The following is an 8250-nucleotide window of genomic DNA, read 5'->3' on the forward strand; positions in this document are numbered from 1 at the left end:
TTTTAAGAAAAAAATGGTGGGTTGAACCTGGTTTTGTGGCATGCCAAACCTCCCGCTTTTATGGCAACGTCAAACATAACACCAAAACGACAACATCACATGACAGGACCACAATACAAATAAATGGGAGAACATATAGGACAAAGAAACACACGAATAATAGCTAACAAAAGGTACTAGGCTTAAAATTCAATACGCCAGACGTGCGTCTCGTCCACACAAGACCAACCAGTGACGCTCAGATGAAAAAAGTTTCAAAGCCAAAACAAGTACAAAGCTGAAGAGCACCGAGGACCAAAACTTCCAAAAACGGCCAGGGTTTTTTCTGCCTGGGACAAGAGCATCCTTATTGTTTAGAATAATTCATAATTTTGCAAACAGTAAATTTTATAAAATGACTATATAATAGATATACATGATAAAACCGAAGTGGGGACTAACTACAGAATAAAAACGGATACATTACATAAAACAACTTAATCCAACACATAAAAATACACAGCCGAGTTAGCCAAAGCCTCAACGAACAAAGTGACGTCACATTTGAAATTCTAAAAAAACACACAAAGTGACGTCACATTTGAATTTGTAAAAATATTTCCCAAAAATAAGATAGGATTAGGATTGATTCAAGATTAGATTTGTAATACTGACATTACATTTATTAATAACAATGAAAATTACAATACTTATTAATATCAAATTGTGGTAGTAATTAGATAATTAGTTGTATTATCTAGCTATGTCGGTGTTTCTTCTGAATCAAACAGTAAACCAAATATATCGTATAAATTTCGTTGAACCAAACTAAAATCTAATAAATGAAGGGGGTGATTAATTATCTTTACCATAACACACGAATATAACAGAAAAGACGTTAAGACATTTGACAAAATCCGACGAGAATAACAAATATAACATCAAAATTAAATACATGAATTTGGGATAGAACAGTACCGTGACACGTCTTATAGCAATGCGGTTTCATACTCAGCAAAACGGTCACAATCGGGAATAAGTCACGTTCGGTAATTAAAAGATCAGAAGACGTAATGACAAACCACAATCTAACACGTGGTAAAAATGTCCTTAGTTAGTTTTGACAAAGACACATCGTATGGACTAACCAATTCGTGATGGTGTCCGTAAAATTTACGGAGTGTCATTTTTAATCTGTCCTCCTCATAACTTTGTTGGAGCCGTTTCTGCGTAAGGAGCACACTCTTGTATATGAAGTCCGTATAGTGTGAACAAGCACGAGAATAACTATCAATTGAGATATGTAAACACCATACGAAGGGGCAGATGGTATGTTACTGCTGAAAAATGGGAAATTGATAATTGGGAAGTTTAAATCGTCCGTTTATCATAGATTTTCGTGTGAAGTCGTCCATCTGTGTCAATATTGAGGAAAAGTTCAAGGTATGAAGCAGTCCTTTTAGTATAAGTAGTATCCTTAATTTCAAGTTCACTGGGATATATGAGATGTAAGTATTGGCAAAAATATGGGTTATTCAATGATAGAATATCATCAATATATCAGAAAGTAAAATTAAAGAATTTCGCAAGGTGCTTTTTTCTTTTTGTCTTTTAGAAGGTTCTGAATGAATTCTGCCTCATAGGAGTACAAAAACAAATCGGCCAGTAGGGGTGCACAATAAGTTCCCATTGGAATACCGACTGTCTGTTGAAATATATTGACATTGATCTTGTCTGAATCGACTGGGAACAGCATGGCTGATCATCTTCATGGAAAGTTTCCGTATGAGCACCTAGAATATCAGATTGTCGAAACTTTTCTAAATTTACCCTGCTAGTGTAAGATTTGTAACAGGATTTATGATAATTTCACTTTTCTATATTATCAACATTATCAATTGAACTATACTCATCATGGAGTCTGCGGTACACATTATCTTTCCTTGTATTTACAGCATTGATAAGGGTTTGCTTTCCTTTTGCAGTTAGAGAGGACAGTTTTCCACTTCTTGAAATCTCACATATAATGCAAAAACTCCAGTTGTTTGAACAACGGCTAATTTTTGCTCGCGAATGAGTAAGCTTCAGTGGACTACTAAAAGTCGACATATTCCGGGAATAAACCCTATCCGGTCCAACTTGATTTTTTAGTTAGTAAAGATTTTTAACTAAAGTAAAAAAAACACGGTAAAATAACTATTTAACGCAAAATTAATAAGTCATAAACTTGTATAAACAATGTACAATAAACTTCTGATGCAAAAGTATCAATAAAACAATAATTAAACTACGAACAATACTATGATGAACTATTGAAGCGATTTGTCAACAAAAAAGCAATTTTACTTCGTATCGGATAGGAATTTAAATCCGGAAATTCATTGAACTATAATGCAAAGTTAAAAATCCTCATAAAAGTTAATTTATTAAAAATACTGAGTTTGAGTGGCTTTAAAACTTTACAAAAGGAAGTTTTATAACATTTTAAATCGGAAAATCATGAAATTATCGATGCAATTTAAATTTACAAATATTGTAACCACTTCGTTAAAATAATACAGAGTGCGCATTCGTCAAACTGAGTAAAAATGGACAAAATTAAGGATAATTATGAGGAATTCAAGTTTTACAATATGAATAAACACTTAAACACTTTATTAAATGCAAAATCATATGCCAAAAGACCAAATTGTTTCTAATGTTGAAATTTGAAAAAAAAATCCAAATGTCCATTTTCTTTCCATTTTATAAAAAAAAATGCACCGCAGAAAAAGGCTTCGACCGGGCATAAAAGTTAGATTAAGGTATTGGCTGTGCAAAAAAAATCGTTTTTAGCCTGCAGTCATGCTGGTCCATTAAAGTCGTAAACTAAACACCTTTTTCTTGATTTGTCAGTCCACTATAAGATGAAAAAGAAAACAAGAAAGAAGATTTATATGAATAAATGGTTTATGGTACACACATTTTAAATAAAAACAGAATATTGAAATTATTAACAACAGTGCAAACCTGTATTGTATATGAAGTCTTTTAAACAGTAAATTTCAGTGATCTTTATGAACTGTTGGTACACTATTTTGTTTGAGTAGTTATACTTATTTCGAGAAAAAATGATCGTGAAAGAATACCTAACGGTGGTCAAGTATTGCGATTGGATCATGAGCTCTGGTATAGGATCGTGAATGAAATGTGATCGAGAAGACATATGCAAGGTCAATTACTTATCTAATGTAATGAATTATACGGACAAATTTACAAAACAAAATAAAACTGTCTGTCAAAATGGCTCAACATTATGATCTGTATGTGAGAAAAATCAAGGTTTAAAAGTACACCGTTTTTACAAAACTACAAAAGGCAGATTGCTCCTCGACATTCCAATTACATTAAATATGTAAACAAACAAGATGTTTTTCATAATTCGAATGACTAAACATCTTTTCTTCGTAAAATATCTTTCCAGTTTAATGATTCAAATGGTTCTTAAAGTTACTTTGTACTTTGCATAATCAGAAATTTGGCACAAAATGAAATATTTACAAAAAATAGATTTTTCGGATCGTGAAAGATCTGATGCTACGAAAACGTTCAAATCATTTATTTAGATATCAGTATAGGATCATTTAAATTCTTAATTGGTTTAGCAAATACTGGATTTGCATGACTCATTCCGGTTCTCTTTTGTTGGTGAATAGGGTTATTATCGTTCATTGTCATTGGATCTGATTATCTTATAATACCACACCGACTAGGTGCCTTACAGCAATATCAGTCTATTTGTCCGTTCTTTATAAGTTTTGATTTCTTATACAAATCTAAGATTGAAAATAAAACTTTAAAAGAGCAAACGATACAGAAAAAAGTAATAAAAATATATACCTTTATGTGCTACTTTTAGAGATAAATGAAGTCGAAATTTTAGACGTTTACTGGAAATTTTGGTTTCTTTGACATTTCTATCCTTTGAAAAGACATACCCAACTATTTTGTTTCAAAACATAAACGCAAGCCGATTTCTGTGAAAGCATCTGGAATATCTTTTCTTCATGAGTGTGCTTTGAATTTGTGTAACAATTCTTTGAATAGTAAAAATTTTTATCACATTTTCATAAATTTTGTCAACGAACTGCATTTTTTGCTGAATATCTATCTAATCTAAAAAAAAATCATCGTTGATTTTTTCATAAAAATCGGCACAAATAATCTTCATACGTAATCAAGCCAAATATCATTTTTAAAAAGAGGGGTCCATGAACTCGTTTTCAAGTTAAATCAGTCAGAATGGTAAAATCAATCGAAAATGCACCTTTTCTCGATTTGTCAGTTTGACGTCGCCAAAAGTAACATTTTACTTTAGCAACGTCATTACCTCCCTGTAACTGTATCGTATGCCCTTAATCGGCTAAATTACAGTTCAAGCTGGGCATCATGCAGTATCGAGGTACGTTGATTGGTTATTTCCCCACTAAGCTGGGTACAATGACGTATAGCTATTGTGAAGACAGATCAAACAATCAAGTAAATATAACGTTATCTTGGTAACTTTTTGTTAGCGCATCCAAGAAATAAACAATATATTAACAAATTTTGTCATACTATCCTCACGAACGACACTCCATATAACTGAAAATAACCATCCTTACACAAAAAAAATATGTACACATGCATATATTTCCAGAGTGGATGCATTAAGCATTGTAGATACATATATACTTTTTCTTTTCGACAATTTAAGTTCCTGAAGGTCCTCTCATCTTGTAAATATACTTATCTAGACAAGTTTTTAGTTATTTTAATAACTTTTAAGGAAAGGTGTTGAAATAAAAAAAAAAGAAAGCATTAATGTTCGTTATTATCAAAATAATACAACTAGTTGCAAGTATATCAATTGGTAAAAGAAATAGAACTTTCAGAGAATATGTGAACATCGTTCCATGACTTTGGTAAATTTTCTAAAGATTACAGGTAAACTATTATAGGTAAAATGCGCAAATGTCTTGTCAATTTTGTACAGTTGTATCAAAGTTTAAAGCACAAATGTTCATAGTGTTTGAAGCGCAAATGTCCTTTAGTGTTACAGGTTAAAAAGCGCAAACGTCCTGCATCAACTAAATTCAATGTTTTCAAAAACAAAATGAACGGTTTCAAAGAAAAAAAAACTTGTATTTTACTGTACCATCTGACACACTAAAGATTCTGTTTCAAATATATCAATATATATTGGAATATGACCATTATAGGTACAAAACGTGTTTTCTTTTTAATGAATCTCATAGACTTGTGTAGCGCCTTTTGTGTTTTCACATAAAGTACTGCATATTTTCTCATCTTATTGCACAGTATTATTGAGCAAGTTAAATCATTTTGACAGACACAATTTTTTTTCGGATTTGCTCCGCGTTTTGAAAATACAGCAGATTTCTCATAGATTTTGAAGTAGATTTACAATTTATTTCATTCACGATCCGATCGCAATGCTTGACCACTGTTATGTATTCTTTCACGATCTTTTATCTTGATATACCGAATGACAGCCGAAAGAGACTACAGACAATAAATGTCGGGAATTAATCAACTATTGTAATATAAAAAGCAGAAACACAACCATACTATTTAACGTTTACTTCATATATATTCTGAATCCTAAGACTACGTCCTGCACTGACGTCAACCCTAGATATAATATGTAACGCGACGTCGTAACTCCCGCGGTATTCTCAATACTCTCCAACCCCATAGCTGCAGTTGAAATTCCGCGAATTATAACGACGCTTGCGGTCAAATAGTTTCATCGAGGGCAAATAGTTGGTTTTTTTTTTAAAACTAAATTTTATTAACATATTTACATTTGTTAATAGATACATCAAATATTGGTACCGTATCCCTGCCTCGTTATCATTAGTATAGAACATTTTTTATGGTTAATTGTGATATTACACAGATTTTAATTAAACCGGATATAATTTATGTCTTCACCTGAATGATTTTTTATACTAGTTTCTTTGTTTACAAAATAGCTAGATAACACGTGTAGTGCTTTTTTGAATATACTTTAGTGTATTATCTAAGGAATTTTCCAAAATATTTGTTTTTAAAGGATTATTAATATATGCAGTTATGTTTTTCTGTTGTAAATATTCGTTTGAAATTCATATGTGTTTTACAAAATATGTCTACAGTAAAATCGGATGCTATTTCATCAGATTATTCAGTTGAAGGTAATTTTCATTTACTTAGTGTTCTTGTCGTACTAGATTTCTTATATCTTGACTTATATCTTGAATAACATTAAACTGGTAAATATTTAGTGGACAACAACAAAAAGCGGCGAACAATATAATGCAAATCATAACACAACAAGAATAAAACTACTGTTGTATAAAAATAGTCAAATCTCTAATCACAATTGATAAACACTATAATACATGTATGTACATAAACAGGTAAACATACCTGTACAATGTATGAAGAAAATTACAGTATACTCCCAATATTTGAGTGAGGTATTATTTTTTTCAGAGTCATCATTCATAATATCATGTTTCAAGCTTTAATAGTCTGCCAATCTTACATGTATATCCTAAAAAGTTTCTTGTTTCAATATAATTTCTGATCTCTTGTCTTAATATTTTGAGTGGTTGAAAATTTTTATTTTTTTGTCAGACATATAGTATACTTTATATATGGTGTAACTGATAATAGTTAAAAGTAAATTAAGTTCATAATACTCTTTATCATATATTTTATATCCAAAAGCTATGTTTTTTAGATTAATAAAATGTCTTCCAATATCTTATTTCTCAATAATTTGTTGTACTTTTTTCCAGAATAATTCAAAATATGAACATTTGAGGAAGAAATGTTTTCATAATTCTCTATTTTTTTACAGTGTAAGCAAGTATCTGTTTCTATTATTTGCCATTGTTTTAACAATTTATTACAGGGAAGTATATAATGAAGCAGTTTCCATCTAAATCTTTTATATCTATTATCATCTAAAAATGTAAAGATAAATTTTAATGTTTCATATGCTAGATAAGTATTTTTTAGTGTTACATATGATTTCCATTTTAAAAAGTCAATGGGTGTTTGTATTTCCTTTGTTTTAAGTAAGAAGTTATAAATGTCACGATTATTTAGGGTTTGAATAGGTTTTTTGTTTATGATGTTAAGATTTTCTTTTATATTTATATTGACTTTAGTATGTTTAGATGGTGAGTTTTTGATGATATTGGTCAGCTGTTTTGGAATAGCTTTCTTCAGTTTTGTAAGCTCAGCTATCCAGTTTTCCTTTTTTTTAGTTTACTTAGTATGATGTGTAAGGATATGTTTCCGTCTTTATCTAATAAATCATTTATAACCAGAATGTTGCTTTGTATCCAGTTTTTAAACAGTAAACATTTATTGTTGATGTTAATGTATGTATTGCCCCAAATTATTTATTTCCTTATTTCCCAAAACATGGTAGGCTTTTGTTTAGTTTTTTTCTTTTGCTTTAATCCAGGTCTTTATTAACTGCAGATAAAACTCTGGGATTTGTTTTATTAAATTTTTTCAATAATATTTATATTGTCTATACTCATCTTGAATATTAAGAAATTATCTCCCATCTTATCCAGAAAATATTTTGGTATTATCTTCCAAGTTTGTTCAGCATTTTCTTCAAACAATAATTGTTTAATCCATTTGAGTTGAATTGTTGATATATAAATATCTATACAAATCATTTGTAATCTCCCTTCCATATAATTTTGTGACAAAGTATCTCTTTTAATCATATCTCTTTTCCCATTCCAGATATAGTTATATATCATAGTTTTACTGTTTTGTATAAAGTCTTTTGGTAATATCATTTAAATCGCTATATAAGTTATATTTGGGAGTATAAGAGACTTTACTACAGTTATTCTTCCTAGCATACTTAGCTTTCTTTTTGACCACATACATAATCTTTTCAATTTTATCAGCTTGCTTTTGACAATTAAGTTTTTGACACTTTTCTTTATTATAGCCTAAATAAATGCCTAAACTTTTTATTGGTACTTTCGTCCAATTGATTCTTTCAAATTTATCTTTAGTATGTTTAAGTCTACCTAGCCAAATTCCTTCAGTTTTAGTTCTATTTAATTTAATCCAGAGAATGAGCCAAATGTTTCTTTTAAGTTCATGACTAAAAATATCTGTCACCAAGGTCCAGAGCACTGTTAGATAAGGAGGAGCTAACTCGTATGTACTCGAACCAAAGGACAGGGGGTCAGTCTATCGCTAGAC

The sequence above is a fragment of the Mytilus californianus genome, unplaced genomic scaffold, assembly GCF_021869535.1.
Source record: "Mytilus californianus isolate M0D057914Y unplaced genomic scaffold, xbMytCali1.0.p SCAF_7, whole genome shotgun sequence".
Classification (NCBI taxonomy): domain Eukaryota; kingdom Metazoa; phylum Mollusca; class Bivalvia; order Mytilida; family Mytilidae; genus Mytilus; species Mytilus californianus.